Source organism: Electrophorus electricus, assembly GCF_013358815.1.
Source record: "Electrophorus electricus isolate fEleEle1 chromosome 5 unlocalized genomic scaffold, fEleEle1.pri SUPER_5_unloc_2, whole genome shotgun sequence".
Lineage (NCBI taxonomy): Eukaryota > Metazoa > Chordata > Actinopteri > Gymnotiformes > Gymnotidae > Electrophorus > Electrophorus electricus.
Window position 1 is genome coordinate 72,682 of NW_023336126.1, and position 26,338 is coordinate 99,019.

At 41.0% G+C, this 26,338-nt stretch overlaps 1 protein-coding gene across 2 annotated transcripts in view; it reads right to left on the minus strand.

The window, feature by feature from the left end:
* The window catches only part of LOC113569248 (NACHT, LRR and PYD domains-containing protein 3-like), a 115,472-nt gene that overhangs the window by 39,813 nt on the left and 49,321 nt on the right, over window positions 1–26,338 (minus strand). The window lies entirely within an intron of this gene.

Consider the following 26,338-nt stretch of genomic DNA (forward strand, 5'->3'; position numbering starts at 1 on the left):
TTTCATTTCCCATAGGTATAAACTCTACAAAATAGCAGTTTCAGATGGTGTTCATTATGACCTCAAATACTGTAATAAACTCAAGTAATGTCTGGTTATCTTGTCAATTGTTTTCTTTTTTATACTCTTCATTACTTGTTTATTATTATTTGCTACAGTGGTAGCTCAGTGGTTAAGGTACTTGACTTCTAATCAGAAGATTGTGGGTTTACGCTCCACCACTGCCAAGTTACCACTGTTGGGTCCCTGAGCAAGGCCCTTAAACCTCAATTGTTTAAGTTGTACTCAGTCAAAATTTAAGTTGCTTTGGACAAAAGCGTCAGGTAAATGATTGTCTTCGTTATATGTTGTTTAGCTCATGCATATTGTCAACAAAATTGCTGACCACTTCTAATTGTGTTTACTGGTAATCTTATATGAACCAAGTAGACAAAATATACTAAGTTAGTAGTTTAGCTTTTAAGTAGGAAAGGATGACATTGAGGGTTTAATCACTTCCCATATTCCACATGTGTATGATACTTCATATGATACTTCAAAGACATTAGATATGAAATTGTTTAACAAAGAAATGATTGATTTGTTCATATTGGACCTACTTAGAATGCCTTAAAGGAATTCCAGCCCTTTCATTAAAATGATATTAATAGGCATGAACCTTGAACAGACATGCCCCCACCCTGATAAAAAGGGGTGTTGAAAATTGTAGGAGAGTGGATAAGAGATCAAAAGAGATTTTTGTGCCTGACTGGAAGAAGTAAGCTAGTGAGAAGAAACCAAGAAGTTTAATTGTTTTCAGAGAAACCTAGCCAATAGCCTCTCGCTAAGCAAAGTTAAAAAAAAATAAAAAGAAAAAAGAAAAAAGAAAAATTTTTTTTTTTAAAACCTTGAGTCTCATTTTATTTTCTTCATTAATTTCTTATCTTTCATGTGTGTCAGAATTCGCTCATCACAGACCTTTTTGTGACCTATACTTTTGATCAAGCAAATCCGTTTTTGTTTGTGCTGATGGAAACATTAGTTTTCTTGTACACCTGGTGATTAGTCAGTCCTAGAATCTTCAACAAAGACAAGAATATACTACAGTACATGGACTACCATTGCGTTAGCATCTGGAAAGGCCTACATACAAATGCAGCTAGCTCTCTGACTGAGCCAGCTTTGGGAATCAAGTCCAGTGGGTCAAGAACAGTTGCATCATCTCATCCATCAGGCCCATGTCACATGCACAGACTTGTGAACCAGCAACGTGATAGAAAGGGAGACCCTCCATTACTGGAACAGCCGGTTCCAACCTGGTTGAACACACTGACCTGCATCCCTCATACGTCATGCAGTTGGTACCGATAAAGTTACTGTGATATCTATGCATCAGAATTGAATTAGGCAACTCCTTTCTCCCGTGTGCCTGTTCATTTCTAGTTATTTCTCCACACACATTGCTTTAAGGATAATCTTTTTATTTTATCTTTTTTTTAATCTTTTCTCCCTCTCTTTATTTGTTTTAGTCATGCTCATTTCATCAAAATCTTGTTTGAGTTAATTTTGTTTCTTGAGTTTTGTTTTGCTGTAGATCAATTTTAGTGAATTTGATACCTCTAGTCATTATTTACATTTTTCTTAATGCATCTTTCCCTTATCTCCGATCACTCAATAAACATTCCCATAGTTGCAACACTTGTGATTCCAGAGTGGTATTCCTAATTTCAGATAGAAATGATTATGTTTTCAAACTTGCAACTTTTATGAGTTGAGACTCAATTAACATAATAATTAATGGAATAATAATACAAATTAACTAATTTTCCCTGTTAAACAGGGTGGTGCCCCAATTAATTTTATCGATTTCGATTGACAATTGATTAAGGTATTCATAACGCTACATAAGCAAAACTTTAATGTTTTGCTAACTTACTGGTAAGCATATTTCATAGCTGTAACCTTTTCTGTTATGGAACCTGTTCCCCCAGCAGACTGAGAGAACACTGCACCTGTCTAAAGGAGTTTCCACACTCATAGTGTTAAACTGCTTGGTCTCAGTCTCAGATCACCCTGACATAAGCTGCCCGATGCATAATTCATTCAGGACTTGTCAAATCTCCAGTTAACATACACATTTTAACTTGTAAAAATAAGAATTTAAGATATTTCTAATTACTAATAAAATATTTCTAATTGGAATTCAGTTTAAACTGTCTGAAACATCAGTTTCAAATATTTAAATCATGTCTAACTTAAATGCGAGATATGTTCTCTTTGTTTCTGATTCATAATTCCAATCAAATATATGCTTAATCTTTTTGATTAAAAAAATAACTATTTTTCCATATCTGACACTAGGCTAGTGTAGGGGTTTCACCTACTAATCCTTTATAATATATAAGATTTACATTGCATCAATTATTAATCAGTCTCATTACATCAGTCTCAAATATTCAAATCAGAATCACAATCTTTAATTTTTAATGAAAAAAGTAACAATGTTTTAAATCCTTCAGGAATCAAATAACAACAAGTTCTTTGACGAAATTGGCAACAACCACAATCTGAATGAGAAAGTCATCAGACAAGAGGACCTTATCTGAAAATGAGGAAATAAAACTCAAGAAAACCAGGTTATGAAAGTAAAGCTAGAGGCGCATTTAGAAATAGAGTTATCATGATGTTCATTTCAGTACATGCATTCAGACTAGTAATCCTTACAGTGGTTAATGTTTTTGTGTGCATGTAAATCACAGATGAATATGAGAACACATCATTAGTTCATTTCAGCTCCAGTGATTATGATTGATATTGATTCCACCTGCAGCTAATCTGTGTCCTTCATAGCAAACGAAAGCCAGACATTTTCCCTATTTGTGATTTAGACCATGTGTCTTCTTAATGTGTTATTCCTGAGCTATTGATGCTTGAGCTACTGATAATGCCATGGACCATTTTTGAACCCATCATGTGTAGCTCAGTTCACACCTTTTGTCTCAGCTTAGTCTTCAGACTGTCAGTGGTTAGTGGGCAGAGGATATTTCTCACATGTTGCTGTGGTTCTGTTCACGGGCTAATTGTATCCAGAATTAAACTATTTTCTTTATTAATCTGTGTTGTGGGTGTTTCTATGTGGTGCCTGACTTAATCTATGTGGAGGTCATTCAGGCGTTTTTTGAAGAGGTGGGTCTTCAGTATATGAGACATCTCAGTGGACAAGCAATGGAATTTCATTACACCACCTGGCGCCAGTACAGAGAAGAGTCTCGGGCTTATCTTCTCTGTCTTCTGAGGGGTTCTGAGAGGTAAAACTGCATAATTTACAAGAGTAGAAAAGTAATTTATTTATACTAATCTTTTACATTACAAAAATAAACACAATGAAAAAAAGAGACATTTCATGTTTCCAATATCTGTCACCATTTTTTACCCACCCATATGAAAATAAAGCTAAGTGGGTATTGAAGGTTTGTCTCTTTTGTGTTGACAGCCTTAAAATGATTAACTAAATGATTATCTAGTTTGATGTCAGCATGCATAACTTTCAGCTGTCACTAAGAAACCTGGGAAACAGGACAGGTAATATTCATGTTTGGATATATATACTGACCTTGGTTTACAGTATAAGAGGTCACCAGAAACAAGACTATTGTCATAGCACAGTAGCGATTTCAGCATTACAGTTAGGCACGTGCATCTGTGTCACACACCAACACATGCACACATACCTGAATCTTGCCTAATTTCAGTTTGTTCCGCACCTTTATAGTCAATTATCACAAAGTTGCAATTTGTCAAACAAAGATTTGACCAGGCACAGAGAAACTGCACTGCATTACATGAAAACACATTAGAGTAATACAAATGTGATCTCTGCATTATATGAAAACACATTGGAATATTACAAATCTGATCTCTGATGTACATGATAATACAAATCTGATCTTCTGGACTGCAATGATGCGGCATGCTGACAATGAGTTGAGTCCTTGAAAGATCATATTACCTGTGTCCTGCAGATGCTCAAGATTTTTGCGAATTGAAATCTTTCCTCTGTTTGTGCCTTGTTCTTCAACAAGGTCAGTTTTAGTCATTAAGATCCAAGAGAAAATAAATAGACGATGCTTGTTTTGTTTGCCAGAACATTTCAAAACACTTAATAACTCAATTTTTGAGGGTTTGAGCGATGTTTGCATGAACTGTTAACTACCAAATTGTTTTTGATTTTACAACAGAACACTGCTCCTGTTCCTGCACAGTGTCATGATTACATTGATTCCTCTTCAGGAATAGAATAGGGACGATGAAATCAGCATTGCGCCGATGAGCTGAATCAAGCACGTTAGCACAGGAGGCAGAAACGGTGTGGCAGAGTGGGGTTCTCAGGATGGGTAAACAGTGCTTTTCTCGGTTTTCTCCCTGAAATGACATTTTCTCATGAATCTGACCCAGACTATTGCAGAGGAATGTGCCCTCTGCGACATCATTGCTCTGTGACATCAACGGCACCTGCTCATTCCAACTGCACCACTGCAGTACAGAGTGACCTCCAAGGCAAAAGGAAAGCACCACGGTCTTCCTTATGTTAGGTCTTCCTTATCTGAATAATGTGTTTGTGTGTGTCACCAAACTTTGATATATTTATGAAATATGTTGGTTTCTTTATCATTCTTAGTGTGCACACGTGTTTGCAGGCTGTTCATGACCAACAGCGGCACTGTAAACATATAAACACTGTTCTCACAGAAACACCATTCTCATACAAATACCATTTTCATATAAACAGCATCCTCGTATTTTGCTATAATTTGGTTCTCAGGCTGCTTATGTCCAGCACTCATTCAGGAGCTACACCCCGCCTACAGAAGGTGGCGTCGTGGACGGCTCGGTACCGCTGCAGTTCCGTGGGTTCTGTTGCCTGTTTGGGGTTCTGCTACTGCCCGCTCGGGCTGTACCCGGCCGAGCGGCCCGCGGGCCTGAAAGCGGCCGAGCGGCCTGCGGGAGTAGATCCCGCAGAGCGCAATGGAACCGGTCGCCGTAGGAACCGCTTGGAGGTGACTAGGTCACCATAACCGTAGGCGTAAGAGAAGGCATAGCCGGAGCAGCGAGTGCTGGAGCGGCGGATCCTGGCACGGCGGCGAGGGGGAGGAGGCTGGGCCTTCATCTGGTGCACCTTCAACCTCACCTGCGTCAGCAGAGGAGAGTTACTACAATCTGTCTATCTATCTGTCTATCCATCCATCCACCTATACATGGCCAGTGCTCATATGAGCTCACATATGTCCAGGTGAAACAGATGTAACTCTAACAGATGTACACTCTAACCCTGAAATATGAATGAGTGTGTCTTGTTGGATAGGAGTTCTGTTGTTAAGTAGTTGTTCTGTTGTTAAGTTGTGTAGTTGTGGATCAGTGTGTACCTTGTTGTGTCGTTGTGTATCAGTATGAGTAGAGTGTGTGTACTTTGTGTCGTTGTGTATCAGTGTGAGTAGAGTGTGTGTACCTTGTCATTGATGGTGGGGTTGAGCTGCATGAACAGGAAGCGGTGAACCACCACTGGCAGCACACACAGTACTGCTGTGAGCAGGACCGTCAGCCACACAGTGACCTGGTCCAGAGAGTTATGAGCTGTACCTATACCACCCACACACACACACACACACACACACACACACACACACACACACACTGTGTAATTGTGCATCTTTGCTCAGAGCGTATGGATGAGCGACACTGGTCCCACTCACCTACGAAAGGGAAGGAAGAGGCATATAGTCTGTGCAGACCGTCGCTCTGCATGGTGAAGGTCACTAGGAAATACATACCCAGACTGCCCCACACAAACAAGTGATTCACCGCCGTCCAGTAGGACAGATCTAAGCCCAACTACCGAGGAGAGGAGAGGAGAGGAAAGAGTCAAACACAATAACACAACATTGGCTGCAGTGATGAGCCTTTTTGGGACTTTAGAAGATTTTAACACTGACAAGCCCAGCCTACATATTGTCTCACCTAAATATTTAAGAAGTTTCAATATTCAAGACGACTACCCCTGACACCACCACCCACTATGTCCAAAGAGTCAGGGATATGACACACTTCAGGAAGCGCAGCGAAGCTTTCCAAGGCAATCTCCTCACCTGGACGCACACGGTGACGGTGAGGCACGTCTGCGTGAGCAGAGCAAAGGACTGGTGGTCAGCGATGTCGTGGCCGTCCGTGCTCACGCTGTCTCGCACGGCGGCGTAGGGCACGAAGAACAGCACCAGGGAGCTGTAGCAGCTGTGCAGGGCACACTTAATGAAGGCGCCCTTACTGAAGTATAGACTCCGCTGGCCCGGCTCGTAGAGCTGAGGGTACTCCAGACTCCAGCCGTCACTCACATCCTAAAAGCAAAGGGAGTCGTTCAGTTCAGTTCAGTTCAGTTCAGTTCAGTGGAGAGGTTTGGTTCACACTAGGGGAATCACTTCTAAAGCTGAACCTAAGAGATTACCATTCGTGTTAAATTCCACTTTTAGATGCAAGCCCTGAAGGCAGTGTTACAGTACTCTGAAGGCAGCTGACTGAATGTAGCCGAGATATTCACCCTGGGTCAGCTGACTGACTGTAGCAGGGTTCTTCACCCTGGGTCAGCTGACTGACTGTAGCAGGGTTCTTCACCCTGGGTCAGCTGACTGACTGTAGCAGGGTTCTTCACCCTGGGTCAGCTGACTGAGTGTAGCAGAGATCTTCACCCTGGGTCAGCTGACTGACTGTAGCAGGGTTCGTCACCCTGGGTCAGCTGACTGACTGTAGCAGAGATCTTCACCCTGGGTCAGCTGACTGACTGTAGCAGTCATTAACATTCAGGACAGCAGAGGCTTGCCATGTGATGACATCACCAATCAGATTCTAAAGAAAAGATTCTCATTTTATAGCTAAGTTGCCTGTGTTGTATGAGCTCTATCATTTTCATTCGTAGGCTGCCAGTCCTTCAGGAGTTAAAGGGTTAATGGTAACTTAGCCGTGACTAAGTCATATGAATTTATGACTGACCTGTTTCAGGACAAGTGCAGTGCAGGAGATGATGGTACCAGTTTATGCTGTATTAATAAACACTCCAAAGTCACTTACAGTGTATATGTATATTAAAAACATTAATCCAACACCTGCCCTTGGTCAAAACTAGGTCACTCATGATAGAAGCCAATAAAGGTTAACAGAGCAGACCCAGGGTGAAGAACTCTTAATACTCACTGAACAATAATGACTGTTAGTAACAGTATAGGCTAGGCATTAATCACTATGGTTGGGATATTTGCTGTTAGTTCCAACTATTTGTTGGTAATTTGGGGAATTTGTTGTTAGCTATATTTGTTTATACGTGGGATTTGTTGTTAGTTGGGGTATTTGCTGCTAGTTGTATTTTTGCTGTTAGTCAGGGCATTTTTGCTGTTAGTTGTGGAATTTGATTTTTGCTGTTAGTTGGGGCATTTTGCTGTAGTTGTGGTATTTGATTTGTGCTGTTTAATGGGGTATTTGTTTCACTGTACCTGGTCAAACAGACCCATGCCCAGCACTGGGAGTGCTGTGTACATCAGGTTATAGAGCGCTATGAAGGTCTCATCATACACTGTCTGCACAATGACACAAGAAAACATAACACACGCACGCACGCACGCACGCACACACACACACACACACACACACACACACACACACACACACACAAATGCATGTATATTTATGTGTATATGAATTAAATATATATGAAATAAAATGCATCTCTAGCTCTCTGTCTCTCTCGCTCACTCTCGCTCTCTCTCTCTTTTTGTGTTTCCCTCTCTTTCTGCAATTTATGTCCTACTTACTAAACAGAGAACTCATAGCAAAACAAAGTTTTCCGCTACAGTATGGTGCTATCCACAAAAGGTGCTTTTTGCAAAATGTTTAGTGATCTAACCTGGGTGCAGCAGAAACCTCACTCGGGTAGACTAGTGACCTCACCAGGGTTGACTAGTGACCTCACCCAGGTCAACTAGTGACCTTACCTGAGTTGATTAGTGACCTCACCTGGGCGGAGAAGCCGCAGAAGAAGGCAAACCAGAAGTGCATGAAGGTGAAGGTGAAGTTCTTGTAGAAGAAGTAACGCAGGAACTTGCACATGCGCAGGTAAGACCAGCGACCGTGCACCAGCAGGAGGCGCTGCAGGTACCGGAACTGAGCGAAGGAGAAATCACTGGACAGCACAGCTTGCATGCCCTCCTGACCACTGATGCCCACTCCAATATGGGCAGCTACGGCGGGGAGAGAGACAGAGTAAGAGAGGGAGAAAGAGAGAGAAAGAAGGGAGAGAGAGAAGGAGAAGTTAATCAGTAATTGCCTGTGTAACATAATATACGTGGTCTTGGATTAATGTCACATTCTTCTAGGCTTAAATCGAATCTTAAATGATGTCCGATGGCTTTGCATATGTGTACTGAATGGTTAAAGGCATAAGTACCTTTAATCATGCTGACGTCATTAGCCCCGTCTCCTATAGCGAGAGTGACGGCTTGTTTGTATTTCTTGACCAGCTCTACCACCTGAGCCTTCTGCATTGGCGTCACTCGACAGCAGATCACCGTCTTACACATACACGCTGTCCGCAAGAACTCCAGCTCCATGCTGCCCTCTAGAGCATATGCCTGGAAACACATGCACACACAGAGGGGGAAAACATGTTGTGTCTATGCATGAGACAGGAGAGAATCAATACATATAAGAGAGAAGAGAGAGAAAGACAGACAGTGGGAAATTAATGTTTACTGTTCTGTTTCTCTCACCAAACTGGTGGTGGTGGTGGTGGTGGTGGTGTGTGTGTGTGTGTGTGTGTGTGTGTGTGTGTGTGTGTGTGTGTGTGTGTGTGTGCGTGCATGTCTCATGCGTGCGTGTGTGTGTGTGTGTGTCATACCAGGCTGTGACCATTGATGACCAGGCCATATTCCCCATTCACATTCTCATCCTGTACCACTCTGGGATAAAGAACGCATCCTCTCCTGAATCCAGACGCATCTTCATGCTAGCATCTCTGATAAGACACAAATAAACAGGAGAGCACAAAAATAATCCCTAGGATTATGAGACCTTTAATTTCAGTACCATGCCACCTTTCTGTCACCTGTACATCTCTCTCATATGCCTCACACCACTCAACACACCTCAGCTCTTGCCCGACCTCCTCAGGGGAGTCTGCAGCGACAATAAAAATGTCATCCATCTCCTCTCGCAGCAGGTTGCAGGAGTATCCAATGTTCTCGGCTGTCTCTGGAAAAGCAACAGAACGGAGACGGTCTGTCACTGGACAGGGTCCATGCACAGGTGCTCCATGATGAGACCGCAAACTGTAAGATTATAAACCAGCCTGAGATGGATGAACGCTGTCTAAGAGGGCATCAGATGTGTTAAACAGCATCTTTTCTGACACCAGTTTGCCAGGTTCACGTGCTGGGCTGGTGTTGGAAGTGGATGTTGATTGGGTCGCATAAAGCGCATGTTCTCTTTGTTTGGTTTTTGTTTCACTTCAGAGGGGTGATGACTGCAAGGAGCTCTGATTACATCCATGTAATCTATTAATATGTTTAGTTAGTCATTATCAAACTCTAGCTGTCTACACAATCGCTGTAGTGTGTCTATGAGTGTGCGTGCATGTGTGTGTTTGTGTGTGTGTGTATGAGTACATGTATGATGCATGGTGAGTGTGTTTGTCCTATGCAAGTTCACATATTCGTGTGAGTACCAGCAGGTCTTTCTCTATCTCCTCATAGAGCTGATTGAGTTTGTCCTCACGACCCTCCAGTGCTGTGCTGGCCTGATGGTAGCGCTGTTTCCACTCAGAGAAATACTCCTCATCCAGATCCTTATAGGCCAGAACAAGAGTGCACAAACCCTCACCAGCAAACTCCTGCAAACACATAGACAACCAGAACTACTACTGGGCTAGATAATCAGACAACCGGAACAAGGCCTGGGCTAGATAATCAGACAACCAGAAACACTACTGGGCTAGATAATCAGACAACCGGAACAAGGGCTGGGCTAGATAATCAGACAACCAGAAACACTACTGGGCTAGATAATCAGACAACCGGAACAAGGCCTGGGCTAGATAATCAGACAACCAGAAACACTACTGGGCTAGATAATCAGACAACCGGAACCAGGCCTGGGCTAGATAATCAGACAACCAGAAACACTACTGGGCTAGATAATCAGACAACCATCTCCACTCTTCTATAAAATCACAAGAACAATGAAAGTAACTATAGCAAAGTATGAAAGTAGTGAGACAAATTTAATCTCATAATGAAAGTAATGAGTGTAACAAAGTCCAGTTGTCAGTTATTGTAAAATCATGACCAGAATTTAAATTATAATGTGTCACACTACTTTGTTAAGGGAAAGGGACTTTGAATACTGTTACACAATACTTTCCTCTGCCCTACTCATAACATGTAACCTGCTCATAGAACAAGTTTATTTGAAGTGTGCCCTCTGCTGCTTGCTCACATTGAGGTGCTCTGTGGTGACTTCCATCAGTTTGCTGCAAGACTCGTGCAGCCTCTCGTAGATGATGGTGTCTGCTCCCTTACAGTAGAGAGCGAGCTTTCCCTCAGGACTACGCACTGAAACAGGGACAGGGAGACAGATTCATTCTGACTAACTGCTTTCATATACTGTGCCACAAATGACTAAATTACACTTACCTTTCTTACTTACTTCAGTTTAATAATTTGTTTTGGGGTTTTTGTTGTTGTTGTTTAGTCATTATTATTATTATTCTGATTATTATGCTTTGTTTTGTTTTTTAATTTAATTGAGGCACTGTACAGTTTGGCAGCATATATTTTGCCTCTCATGCCAATAGCACAAATTTGAATTGAACGTGAACTGCACAATGAGACAGAGAGAAATTGTAGATAAATTGTCTAAATCACAGTCATGTCAAAGCCAATAAAGCATAGAACAAAAAATGAAATTGAATCAGAGATAGAGAGAAATAAATCCTAGTCAGAGAGAGAGAGAGAGAGAGAGTGAGAGAGAGAGAGAGAAATAAAGTCCTAGTCAGAGAGAGAGAGAGTGAGAGAGAGCGAGAGACAGAGTGTCATAATCACATATGACTCAGGACATCTCACATCACTCGTGACATCTCTTTTCACAAGTTCACACTCACACACCCACAACCACATGCCGATTTCACACCCATGTGCGTATTTCACACACGTGCACACCTACGTGCCAATTTCATATCCATGTACGGATTTCACACACACGCACACCCACGTGCGGATTTCGCACACGCGCACACCCACGTGCTGATTTCACACATGCACACCCATGTGCGGATTTCACACGTGCGGATTTGTGTGACAGAGGCTTTTCACCTCATTCTGATCTAAACCCCGAGGTCAGAAGGCCAGCCGTACCGATGACAGACATTCTCTTGCGGACGTTGTTGAAGTCGAGGATGGCGAGGAGCTCGTAGGTGCGCGGGACTCCCATCTCCACCACACACACGCTTTCTGGGGTGCGCGAGCGGAACACGAAGCCAAAGTTACGCGCCGCTGTCACCAGAGCACCCTCGTCTGGAGACTGGCCCTGGTATACCAGATCTACAAAGAGAGGAAGGGAAGAGAGACAGAGAGAGAGACAGCAGAACAATGGAGAGAGAGACAGAGAGAGACAGCCAGGCAGAATGATGGAGAGAGAGAGAGACAGCCAGGCAGAACAATAGAGAGAGAGAGACAGAGAGACAGCCAGGCAGAATGATGGAGAGAGAGAGAGACAGCCAGGCAGAATGGTGGAGAGAGAGACAGAGAGACAGAGAGAGACAGCCAGGTAGAATGATGGCGAGAGAGACAGAGAGACAGCCAGGCAGAATGTTGGAGAGAGAGAGAGAGACAGCCAGGCAGAATGATGGCGAGAGAGACAGAGAGACAGCCAGGCAGAACAATAGAGAGAGAGACAGCCAGGCAGAATGATGGAGAGAGAGAGAGACAGCCAGGCAGAACGGTGGAGAGAGAGACAGAGAGAGACAGCCAGGTAGAACGGTAGAGAGAGACAGCCAGGCAGAACGGTAGAGAGAGACAGCCAGGCAGAATGATGGAAAGAGAGACAGAGAGACAGTCAGGCAGAACAATAGAGAGAGAGACAGAAAGACAGCCAGGTAGAATGGTGGAAAGAGAGACAGAGAGACAGCCAGGCAGAGAGAGAACACATTAATATTAGTAGCTACTGCTAATGTTACAGTTGTACAAACTTTATGAATTTGCAAGCTCACATTCCAGAGCTCATCACACAGTTTATAACACAGTGCTGGGAAGAATTAAAATAATACTAAAGTAGTCATATGTATATGACTATATATGTATATATGACTATATATGACTATATATGTATATAAAAATATACATTTCTAACAATAAGAATCCACGCACGTGTACAGAAAATCTATCCTCTGAATGTACCTTATGTCTGTTTTTATGTATTTGAAAGGCTGTCAAACAAGGTTTGAGCTACACACTGTCTTCCTTTAGATACTGTACTGTACTAACCCCAACCCTAAAGATACTGTACTAACCCTAACCCTTTAGATACTGTACTGTACTAACCCTAACCCTAAAGATACTGTACTAACCCTAACCCTTTAGATACTGTACTGTACTAACCCTAACCCTAAAGATACTTTACTAACCCTAACCCTAAAGATACTGTACTAACCCTACCCTTTAGATACTGTACTAATCCTAACGCTCTAGATACTGTACTGTACTAACCCTAACCCTAAAGATACTGTACTGTACTAACCCTAACACTTTAGATACTGTACTGTTCTAACCCTAACCCTTTAGATACTGTACTGTTCTAACCCTAACCCTAACCCTAAAGATACTGTACTAACCCTAACCCTTTAGATACTGTACTGTACTAACCCTAACCCTAGATACTGTACTAACCCTAACCCTAAAGATACTGTACTAATCCTAACCCTAATGATACTGTACTGTACTAACCCTAACCCTTTAGATACTGTACTGTACTATCCCTAACCCTAAAGATACTGTACTGTACTAACCCTAACCCTTTAGATACTGTACTGTTCTAACCCTAACCCTAAAGATACTGTACTAACCCTAACCCTTTAGATACTGTACTGTACTAACCCTAACCCTAAATATACTGTACTAATCCTAACCCTCTAGATACTGTACTGTACTAAACCCACCCCTAAAGATACTGTACTGTACTAACCCTAACCCTTTAGATACTGTACTGTACTAACCCTAACCCTTTAGATACTGTACTGTACTAACCCTAACCCTAACCCTTTAGATACTGTACTGTACTAACCCTAACCTTTTAGATACTGTACTGTTCTAACCCTAACCCTAACCCATTAGTTACTGTACTGTACTAACCCTAACCCTAACCCTTTAGATACTGTACTGTTCTAACCCTAACCCTTTAGATACTGTACTAACCCTAACCCTAACCCTAACCCTAACCCTTTAGATACTGTACTGTTTCTCCGAGTTCTTCCAAGCATCTTTGTTATAGCTGCTTCCCCTGTTTGCCTTCATGTGCTTTTGGTTTGTGTTTCCTAGCCTTTGTTTATCCTAGCCCTTTGTTTATCATGTATCCTTGTACTCTTCATATTGGTAAACTGACCCTGGACTTCTGACCCTAACGACCATGACTTTGGATTTGCACCTAATAAATTTTGCTTTCCTCCACACATGCATCTGCCTCCACATGCCAATAAAACTGCTGGGTCAGTTCTGATCTGACTACTGTTTAAGTTTGCTCAGTACCGTAGCATTAAGTTTGGTATGCCTTGTGTTTCAGTGTTTCCGTGTCATCATCATGAATCATGATCAAGTCCGTATGTCACATTTAACAAACAAATACCTCAGCAGGTACAACAGCTGCATGTACTTTCCACAAAAACACACCAAATATCTGCCTACTGTTAAGTGTAGTAATACGGATTATCATACGTTTTATATGATCAGTGCAATTTGTGTTATACACTCTTCTACATGCAATTAAGCACTTGCTGCCTAGATGAATATAAGTGATTCTGTCAATATACACTCACCAGCCACTATATTAAGCACACCTGATCAACTGCTCATTAATGCAAATATCTAATTAGCCAATCAGATGACAGCAAATCAATACATTTGGGCATGTAGACATGACATGCTGAAGATGAAACTGAGCATCAGAATGGGGAAGAAAGATGATTTAAGTGGCTTTGAACATGTTTCTTGGTGTTGGATAGGATGACCTGTTGTCACGGTAGGCCGGTCGTCCAGCAGAAGGGACACGCCCACTCCTGCTCAGGACTGCACTACACACCTGCTCCTCTCACAATCACCTGATTATTGACCTCACACATCTGTTCCCTATTTTCCTCTTTTATTTAAGCTCACAGGTACCTGAAGTCAGTGCTGTGCATTATCAGACTACAGAGAGATTACCGAGCGCCACTGAAACTCTGACTTCTCCATGTATTTTCTTTTCCTTTCATTTGCTCTGCTTATTGTCATGGACAATAAAAGCCTGAAACCTCGCCTCTCACTCCTTCTGTGCCGTCCAAGTCACATGGTATGGCCTGCCGCGTGCAGGGGGCGGGGGGGGGTGTGTTTATTCCTGTTTGTAGCCACACCCCTGTAGCCACACCCACCTGTACTGGGTTAATCGTTAGTGTTTGTCAGTTTATTTAAACCTCCATCAGTGTGTGCCTCACTGTTGGTCGTTGTTTGTTAGCATCTGAGTATAATGTTAATGTCCATGTTTGTGTAGCCCTTGTTAGTGTTTGTATAGCGTGTGTTTACATTACAATCTTAATCGTTAACGTTTAGTGTGTATATATTCGCTGTTACAGTTATTTGTGAGTGCCACCATTGTCCTAAATGTTCTATGTCCTAAATGTTTCACAAAGTCGAGAGAGTCTCTGCATCCTGCTCCACACCCTGCGGCACTCGGGCATTCGTTACACCATCCCTTTATGACCACAGTGAACCCATCTACTGATGGATACTTCCAGCAGGATAAAGCACTTATCATGACCCACAAATCATCTCAAACTTGAAAATGACAAAGTATTCACTGAACTGAAATGTCCTCCACAGTCACCAGATCTCAATCCAATAGAGCACCTTTTGGATGTGATGTGACAGGAGATTCATACACACACACACACACACACACATATATATATATATATATATATATATATATATATATATATATATATATATATATATATATATATATATATATATATATATACACACACACACACACACACACACACACACACACACACACAAGGAACTGCAGTATACTGTAGTAAGAAATGTAGATATACTCAAAATTGTAGTAAAGTACATATGAAAAAGTATATATGAAAAAGTATCTCTTTCTCTACATATATATATTTACATGCTTGAACATGTTTAGTAACATTGTGGTAACAACTTTATAATGCAACATTGTTCCTACATACACCTTTACAATGCACCATTAAGAGCTGTGTTCAGTGCACACAGGTCTTTTTCCTGGAACAGGTGTGTGGTCTTTACTCAGTAGTTTTATGCATAAGAGGGTCTCCTTCTATACAGGGAAGTTTGCTCTTGAAGAAAAGATGCTTTAATCTGTTTCACACCAACAGAAACACAGAGAAACACAGAGAAAGCTACACTGGATAGATTTTTGAGGGATGTAGTAAAATAAAGAACATGAATGGTATTTGTAAGAGGAAACATTCCACTGTGTTTGAGGTTCAGTGTTGAGCACTTGGCTGGTAGACTGAAGGTCTATACCTATGCTTCCTGTTTGTTTTTCTATACCTTGATGACACTTTTAAATGCTCTTGGTGTTCTCTTAACCAGCTTCATGAGACAGTCACCTATGATGCTTTTTCATTATACATTTTCACAAATGCAGAGCACTTGTAAGGTGAGGAACTAAAGTTCTGAAAGAAAACTATTTACTGAGGGTGCATCTAAAATTGTGTGTTTTGAAAATGAATTAAAATATAGACTAACACCCTTCCAAAATTATACTGGTTTTAGAAACCAACTGGTGTAAATGTCTAAAGCCACATGGAAGGAACTATAGTTCACAGATCCAGCCTGCCTCGTATGAGCAGGGGATGTCATTCCACGTATTCAGAGAGACAACTTCATTGAGATAAACAGCACAGTCTTCATCTTTATGAGCATCATTGGGTTCCCCTTTCCTCCAGTATCTGGAATTAACACACAACACACAGAATACAGCACATAGATTCCAACACAGATTACAGCTCACATATTACAGCATTTTAATTTGTTTTAACCACAAAATGGCACCAGTGCATAACAGCATCCTTGAGATTGTTTTCAGTGAGTTAATCCACCTTGCATGCCATTGAAAAATTACCACAGGATGTTAGAAAATAAAGTGTATGGGTGTAGTCTACACTCGCAAATGTGTGAACCGTCATGAAAATAGGGAAGGTTGTTTTACTCACACAGTGGTTAGTGGTGACCCATCCACCCACTTCCAGTTCCCCTCTGTTTGTGCATCACTGAGACCAATCCAGGCATATATGTTTACCTCCTTAATGAACTCCTGGAGGGAAGGAAAATATAATTAGAATAAGGAGATTTGTGCTGATAGTGTACACATATAATCTAGATTACTCAGTCTATAGAATGTAGTTGAATAAGGAGATTTGTGCTGATAGTGTATACATATAATCTAGATTACTCAGTCTATAGAATGTAGTTGAATTAGGAGATTTCTATCAGATCTGAGGGTCTTCTCTCCACTCCCCTCACCTGTTCCTCTCTGCTGTTTATGATCACCAGATCTGCTCCCATCTCTCTACAGTACTGCCTGCTCTCAGTCCAGTTCTTTCTCTCATTAGGAAAGTAGTAATAGCTGCTTCCAAATTTCCTCCAACCTTTAAAACACATCTCTTCAAAAAGAAAGACAGTGAAGAGTGGTGTGACTGTAAACTGTCTTTTAGCAAATAATGCATTTTCATCAGTAAGTGTATATCTTCCATTGTGGTAGTACTAATATTATTCATCCTCACCACGTTTTTGCTGAATTGCATCTCTTTCCATAGTGAGGTTATCATAACTGCTCTGTAATTGGTCTCTCTCTAAAGTCAAATTATTGTTAATGTCCAGTAGTCGGTCTCTCTCCTTAGTCATGTTGTCATAGCCTCTCTGTAACTGGTCTCTGCCTGAATCGTGTTTTATTCCCAGGCCAATGATAACAGCCAGTAGGAGAACACACAGCAGCCCCAAACACACTGCAGCTGGGTTTCCAGAGCACGCCTGCCTTCCCTCAGATGCAGCCTCACAGCCTGGGAGAATTACAACAGCAACACGGTTAGACTTCCTCTACTACTTTTCAGATTCTACTGCAATGGTACAGTACTATTCAAAAGTCTGGACACACCTACTCTTTGTTTATTTTTCTATATTTTCTCCTTTAAAACAAAACAGGGAAGGTATCACACCAATGAAATAACACATATGTGATTATGCTATGATAAATATTGTCTATTGTAGAGTTTGCATCATTTGAAGTAACTTTCCTATACTTTGATGATGGTGAAGAACTAAAGTTCTGAAGAAAACTATTTGCTGAGGGTGCATCTCTTTTAAAAATGATTTTATATATAGGCTATTTTATGTGGCAGAAACTTCAGGTAATACTTCCTCTTTCCTTCTTAACCCACAACTTCTGTCTATTAGAAGCCTGAAATGTTGCTTTGTTTTTAAAAACATCATGTTCCAGTTGTCTGCATTGCAGATGTATTTCAATCTACATCAGACAAAATCTAAAACACACTTTTAATGATTTAAGAGTTGTAATAGTTCTTTGATGATTTAAATGTTTTAATACTTTTATTTACTTTTATCTAAAAACAATTTTTTTTTTCTGCTGCAGCACAACCAAACATTTCAACCATTCATTTCTTATGTTTTACTTAAATCCTGTCAATTTTTTGAAGATGCACATTATTAGGGAACTAAATTAGAAATTAGGCAACTAAAAAATATAGTTAATTGTCTCTTTGGTTACAGAGGGATATAGATCCTAAATATTCCTCACTTTGTTCTGCCTTTGATTCGGTGGTTGATCTGAATATTTACCTCATTTCTGTAATTTACCGTCCTGGCAGGATCTCTCATGCACTCTTGGCTGGTTCTTGTAGTCATCTATGTTTGCATAGATGCTCTCAGGGTCTATATATTTGTTAGTCTCTTCCATGATGATAATCGCTGTTAGATGTGGGTTCCAAGGCTTCTGTGGGAAGGTTCGTTATGATCATATCATGTGACACTGAATGAGTTTCTGATTCTTTTATGAAAATGAGGGAACAACATTGATCTGTGTGCCTCGACCACATCTAGGACTTCTATATGTTCTCTGTATATATAGGTTTAGGTGTACCTCAGCAGAAAGAGAGAATACATTATTAGGCATGTCCAGGTATGAGGGTGTGTAAATTAGGGAACTATAATGTGCAGTGATGGACTCCAGCAGATCTAGCTATGGTAGCACAGCTAAAAGGAAAGGGCCAGAAGGAACCACAGGCATGAGGGCACCCTGGAACACCAGCACTCCACCACTCTGTCAACAAACTTGAGTGACAAAAGAGAGGTGAAGTGACAGCATCATAACATCCTCAACATGGGCAGTGGTAGCTTAGTGGTTAAGGTATTTGACTAGTAATAGAGTCACTTGACTAGTTTGCCAGTTTAAGCCCCACTGCTGCCAAGTTTCCAGTGTTGTGTGCCTTAGCAAGGCCCTTAACTCTCAATTGCTCATGTTGCACTCATCATAAGTCACTTTGGCTAAAAGTGGTAGCTAAATGCTATAAATAGACAATTTCAATAACCTCCCAGTTTACTATAACTCTCGATGCCCATGGACCCCCAGATATACACCTTTACCTAAGATGGGAAGTAGTTAAAAAAATGCCTGACCGTACAAAAATGTTTTCAGCCTAGCCTTAAATATTGAGACTGTGTCTAAATATTGAACATTCACAGGAAGGTTATTCCATAGTGTGGGAGCTTTATAGTAAAAGGCTATGCCCCTTCCAGTAGATTTTCTATCATTAAAGGTGTCAGATTGTTTAGTGGCTCATTTAATTACTAATTAATTATTAACAGGTGATGCCACGAAGTAGTTAACTTGAGTTTAGATATAAAGAACTTTGTTGTTCCCGACTGGCATTAATGGCAGGTGATCATGTATAATATCAAACCCAAGCCAATCCATGTGATTATATAGACTCAGTAGTTCAAACACATCTGTGAGTCATGAGCACCAGTGAAGGTTCTGCAAAATCTTATATTAACGACTAGCAAAGCTATTCATTTATTCTGTGTTCTGTGTTCATTCTGTAGTCTTTAACTGTGATACACCTGCCATAAACTGACATTACTTTGTATCCAAAAAGAAGAAATTGCAGGAAAGCTGCTGATGTAACACAGGATGTAACACTCTCTTTGGTTAGTGTTTTTCAGTAATAGTCACATGAATACTTTATAGAGATTATGCTCTCCTGTCAGTCAAGAAATGCAGTAAACATTCACTGAGCCTCCTAAAGCTGGACTGCCTTCATATTACTGGGCTTTCCGGAAAAAAAGATTGATTAATACTTTGGTTCCACATCCAATATAATTTACTCCAGTTATTCTTTTTATGAGCCTATACACACACACAAATATATATATAGAAAGAGAGAGAGAGAGAGACAGAATGGTTCAGTATGGCACCAAGGATTATTTTCAGATGAATAGTGTGGACTGTCAAGTGTACAATATAATAAAGTCACTCTACAGTATCATCCAGCCGTGTAAAAAGAACAGAATACAAAATAAAGGAGTAAAGCAAGATATCCTGAAATAACAAATAATGTAGAATATACTCCCATGGCAATCCCAGCCAGATAATTACTTTCAGTACTAGTAAAGTACAGTAATGAATGGGCACTTGAAATAAACATTTAAAAATGCAAATCAGGGTGGACAGTACCAAGATCAGCTGTAATTCCCTGACATGCCTGTGTGTGTTTGTGTTTGTGTGTGTGTGTGTGTGTGTGTGAGTGTATGTGTGAGTGTGTGTGTGTGAGTGTGTGTGTTTGTGTTTGTGAGTGTTTGTGTTTGTGAGTGTGTGTGTGTTTGTGTTTGTTTGTGTGTGTGTGAGTGTGTGTGTTTGTGTTTGAGCGTGTGTGTGACTGTGTGTGAGTGTGTGTGTGTGTGTGTGTGTGTGTGTGTGTGTGTGTGTGTGTGTGAGAGAGAGAGAGAGTGAATGAGAGAGACATTTTGTATGTGGAGTTATGGTGTGGACATGGGTGTGTGCACACTTCACTGTGCTAAATGAGGACATGCCTGTGTGTGAGTGTGTGGGCATGTTAAGTCATTAGTGTAGGAGGTAGGGTATAGGGAATATATTAGTGTAGGAGGTAGGGTATAGGGAATATGTTAGTGTAGGAGGTAGGGTATAGGGAATATATTAGTGTAGGAGGTAGGGTATAGGGAATATGTTAGTGTAGGAGGTAGGGTATAGGTAATATGTTAGTGTAAGAGGTAGAGTATAGGGGATATATTAGTGTAGGAGGTAGAGTATAGGGGATATGTTGGTGTAGGAGGTAGGGTATAGGGAATATGTTAGTGTAGGAGGTAGGGTATAGGGAATATGTTGGTGTAGGAGGTAGGGTATAGGGAATATATTAGTGTAGGAGGTAGGCTATAGGGAATATGTTAGTGTAGGAGGTAGGGTATAGGGAATATGTTAGTGTAGGAGGTAGGGTATAGGGAATATATTAGTGTAGGAGGTAGGGTATAGGGAATATGTTAGTGTAGGAGGTAGGGTATAGGGAATATGTTAGTGTAGGAGGTAGGGTATAGGGAATATGTTAGTGTAGGAGGTAGGGTATAGGGAATATATTAGTGTAGGAGGTAGGGTATAGGGATATGTTAGTGTAGGAGGTAGGGTATAGGGAATATATGTAGGAGGTAGGGTATAGGGAATATGTTGGTGTAGGAGGTAGGGTATAGGGAATATATTAGTGTAGGAGGTAGGCTATAGGGAATATGTTAGTGTAGGAGGTAGGGTATAGGGAATATGTTAGTGTAGGAGGTAGGGTATAGGTAATATGTTAGTGTAGGAGGTAGGGTATAGGGAATATGTTAGTGTAGGAGGTAGGGTATAGGGAATATGTTAGGTAGGAGTAGGGTATAGGGGAATATGTAGTGTAGGAGGTAGGGTATAGGGAATATGTTAGTGTCGGAGGTAGGGTATAGGGGATATGTTGGTGTAGGAGGTAGGGTATAGGAAGTATAGACAGTTAGACAAACAGTTAGACAGAGAGTGTTGGGGATGGAGATTTATTCTGCCCATGTCTTTCTCTGAGGTTCTGTTCAGGCTTCAGCCGAGGCAGAGTTTGGGTTCTGAAAAGTGCTCACTCCTCTCCATATTAAACAGAGTTCATCATCATTATCACCTGTTTGAATGATGTTTGTTTGTTTGTTTGTTTAGCTCGTGCCTTTGCCGTGCTCTGCTTGTTGCTGGGAGCAGCATGGTACAGTCTGATGTCTGGAATCTCTGTGCTTGATGTTTTTCTGCTCTGCAGGTAAGTTTGTGTGCAGATATGTGTGTGCGTGCATGTGAATGTGTATATGTGTGTTTGTGTACGTGAGTGTGTATGTGCATGTGTGTTTGTGCAACTCTGCACTCTGCACAGCCGTGTTCTCTCTCTGTCTCTCCACAGTCTGCATTCCCGAGTCACTACATCTCAAATCATCTCATGTTCGAGCTCCCGTGTGGGGAAAACATTTACAGGCAACACACAGAAGACACAATAGGAGGAACGCACATGCAGCAATGCAGTAAGATGACAGGTGTGCTGGTAGCAGTTAGGAAGTGACAGCAGGTGTTTTGGTAACAGATGTTTTGATGACTGGAGTGTTAGTGACAAGTGTGTTATTTTTTACAGGAGTGTGGTACTGGTACCCATTTGTCAATGAAGAACTGTTAGACACTGTAGAAAAGAATAACTATTGATCCCATGCACCTTCACACACATGTACACTCTGGATGTGAGTACTCTCACTGCTTGAAGAGTCACTGCAGGACTGACACTACAAACGTTTAAAATATTCTCTCTCTCTCTCTCTCTCTCTCTCTCTCTCTCTCGCTCTCGCTCTCGCTCTCTCTCTCTCTCTCTCTCTCTCTCTGCAGGCTGAGCTCTACCCTGGTAAGTGCTGGCCATTCTGTGGTTCCCAAGGTTTCCTGGTCATCGCTCTGTCCTATCCTCTCCGGATTACCTATGTTACCTTCCAATACATCCCTCGTAATGTGTCACCCACTGGACACATAAACAGCAATCCAAAGGACTTCACTGTTTATGTGAGTGTTGAAACACACACACACACACACACACACACACACACACACACACACACACACACACACACACACACACACACACACACACACACACACCAACATTGCCTGAGGCTGCTGTAAAGATTGTATTATGCATATGCATCTAATGTTAGGCATATGTATTAATGTTATGCATTATGCTGTGTGGGTATTTTAACCAAAGGTAATACATGTAGCACAATAATTGTTTTAATTAATAGTTTTAATTAATAATTTGCCCTACCATCTCAGATAGAGCTGCTCCTTTTTAAGGGGTGTAATGTGTTCACATGAAATCGAGGAAAACTTCTTGGAACATTTCATTATGATAGAGAACCCATCCAGACCTACCAACTTCACGTAAGAAAGTTAGACAATCACTCACTAAAACACAGAAAGATGGAAACATTTACAGATCAGTTTTTATTCCAATAATTTTATAATGCTTATATAATGCTAGTAGTGTTAATATAATTAATAATGTATTAATGGTGCTAGTGTATATAATGTGTTTATATATATTTTACATATTCACACACAATATTAAAAGTATTAGTAATACTTGCTATACATACACCTAACCTGAGTTCATTTATGGCATTTAGCTGACACTTTTAACCAAAGCAACTTACAATTCTGACTGAACACAACTTGAGCAATTGAGGGTTAAGGGTCTTGCTCAGGGGCCCAACAGTGCCAAACTGGTGGTGGTTGGACTTGAACTAGCACCTTTCTGACTAATAGTCAAGTAACATAACTGGTGAGCTACCACTGTGCCCTGAGTAGTCATGTGTGCAATACTTATGTTTCATATTATACTGTAAACTATGGAGAGTACATATTGATGATAAAATATTGACAAAGCATTTACTGCTGCTCTTTATGTCCTCCAGAAAGTGTGTAAAGAATAATGCATCACACATGCAGTGTGTTTGTGTGCAAGCACACGTGTGTGTATGTGTGTGTGTGTGTGTTTGGACAAGGAATGTCCTTGATGTGCATATGCGTGTTTGTGCTGTATTATAGTGTGTAGTCCATGTTATAATGTTATATAATATTGTAGGATGTGGTGATATATTATAGTGGGGTGTGTTGTTTTCAGGAGTCTCACAGTGAGATGTACCACCTGGTGGAACTACCGGTCTACAGTAACTAGATCTTAAATCTCTGATGTCATGCTCAAAATCCTCCACTTGCTTACTAGAGTCACTACCCACACACCTTCTTAAGGAAATCCTACCTGAAGTAATCGAATCTTTACTAAATTTAACAAACTCCTCCTTAAATGTTGGCTGTGTTCCTAAATCATTTAAATTAGCAGTAATCAGACCACTTATAAAAAAATCTAACCTCGACTCATGTCACATGTCAAACTACAGGCCAATCTCAAACCTACCATTTATTTCCAAGATCCTAGAAAAGCTGTAGCTCAGCAGCTAAGCACATATCCGAATCGGAACCAAATGCATAAAGGATGTCAGACACTGGATGTTGAGAAACCTTCTCTCACGTAATGCTGACAAAACAGAGGTGCATCTATTAGACCCAGAGACAGCCAAGTCCTCTAATTACTCAATAAACCTCAGTGGAATCACAATCTTTTCTTCCCTAACAGTTAAACATTATTATGATTCCCAGTCTCTCGTTCAAAGCTCATGTAAATAATATTTCTAGGACTGCCTTTCTCCACTTTAGGAATATTTCAAAGATTAGGAACATGCTCTCCTCACATGATGCAGAAAAGCTAGTCCACGCATTTATCTATTCGAGATTGCATTAAATTAATGCCTTACTATTGGGCTGTACCATTAAGTGCCTATACAAGCTTCAGCTAGTTCAAAATGCAACAGCCAGAGAACTCACTAGAACTAGAAAATTTGATCCCATCACTCCTATCTTAGCTACAATACAATGGCTCCCAGTAAAATTTCCTATTGATTATAAAATACTTCTAATTACCTACAGTGTGTCTGGCTGTGGTCCAGGAGGTGAGGGGTCTCTAATCAAATCATATAAACAAGGGCCCGAAAAGGAGCTTCACATTTTGCTGTCCCAGTTGGAATTGCTCCGTTTTGTGAACAAAATGGTTCTGACCTGATGAAGAGTCACTTTGGAATGTTCTAGAGAGGAATTTCTTGTGCTTACACATGGTGGTAGAACTGTGCACTACAAACTGATGCAGAGCTGCTTGTCCACTCGGGTCATGCATGCTCTGCTGGCCGGGGGACTCAGGAAGACTCACCTCACTAACACCTCTACAGATGTGTGAAAACGGTCATGCAGCCATTTGACCAAAATAAATGGCACTGCCAGAAGAGACTTTTAGTAGAAGACAGAAACACATTTATAGTACAGCAGAGCCCTGTCAATACCAGGCAGTATTAATGGAATCTAGACCAATCCCATTAGCTCTGAGTTTATAATCAATGAACAGCATGTCAGTACATAGTATCTATACAGCTGGCACTGTTTTGGTGTCATTTGAATGCTCTGTTGTTGCACTAGTTGTAACGTTTCCACTCTGAACAAGCGTGAGGCAGAATACATATGCAGGGGGCAGTTTATTAACGGAGGAAAAACACAATCACTGAGGGCAAAATAACAGGGGCCAGGAGAAAACACTGAGGCAACATGATACACAAACTAAACAAACGGAAAAACAACGGCGAACCAACGAGCATAATTAAACATGACAGAACAAACATAACTTACCAAATAACCGACAAAGTAAAAGAGCAAACACAGGGTACAAATAACCAAAACAATCATGCACTAAACAGACTCAGGTGAACATGGGACAGGGAGAACCAAAACACGGACCAGAACGAAGGAGCAGACGAGGGGTGGCGAAAACGAAACCAAGGAACAGAGCAGAGACGCAAAGGAAAACACACAACCAGGAAAAAACAGAAATAGGGACACCAGGAGGGCAGCCATTCCTTACACTAGTAAAACCTCGCCCTATATAGTCTACTGACTTTCTGTTTAAGCTCATATTTGTAGGCAACCAGGTAGTTTAAGGTAAATAGTAAATCATTTTTGGGCAGTCTGTAGTTGCTGCAGTTCTCATTTGTTCTGGAGGAAAGTGTGAGTCCCTGTAAGAAAGGGGATGGTGGAGCTCATGTGTTTGCAAGCTCCAGATGTATTTCTACCGTTTGTTTGTATTTCCTTTAACCCTCCAGCCACCAAACAGCACTGTGATGGGAAACAACAGCGCTGGAGAAGCTCACTCAGCTGCTGGGGCCTTCCCACCTGCTCACCGGCAAGGAGAATCTCAGAGAGCACTTCCTCACTGCTGTCTTTCCTAAATGCCCAGTCAGCTAGTTTTAAAGTTAAATATTCAAGTAGAAAATAAAGATGCAGAGTTCAGCATGAGTTGGAGAGAATATCTGGTCCTGTCCTTTATTGCAGGTTAACGTTAACAAGCATTATTGAAGCACCCTCCAGAGAATGTCTAACAATCACACATGAAACCCACATTTCATTCTGAAAGGACACAGAATCTCTATACTCCCTTATGTTCTATGTTATTAATGTCTAATGCAATGATAGGCCTCCTTTCCCTGTAAATACTCTTTGTTTTACTTCACGTGCCACCGGGTGAGTTTTCAGCCATTTTTTGGTTTCAGTTTCATTCCTGGTTTTCTTAGTTATTTTTTGGATGCATGTGGTTCTGATTAATGAAGAAATCATTTGTAGGGCTGAAAGAAGTTCTGTATATATTCCACATTTTAAAATTCAAATTCTTATATGTTATGTCTTGTTTTGTACATTGTTGTATGTCTATAGACAATGTTGTTCTCATTGACAGCTCGTAGTATCCCACAGCAGCACACCTGTGCCCTCAGCAATTGCTGCAGGTCTGGAGAACAAGCTGTTGTGGGGG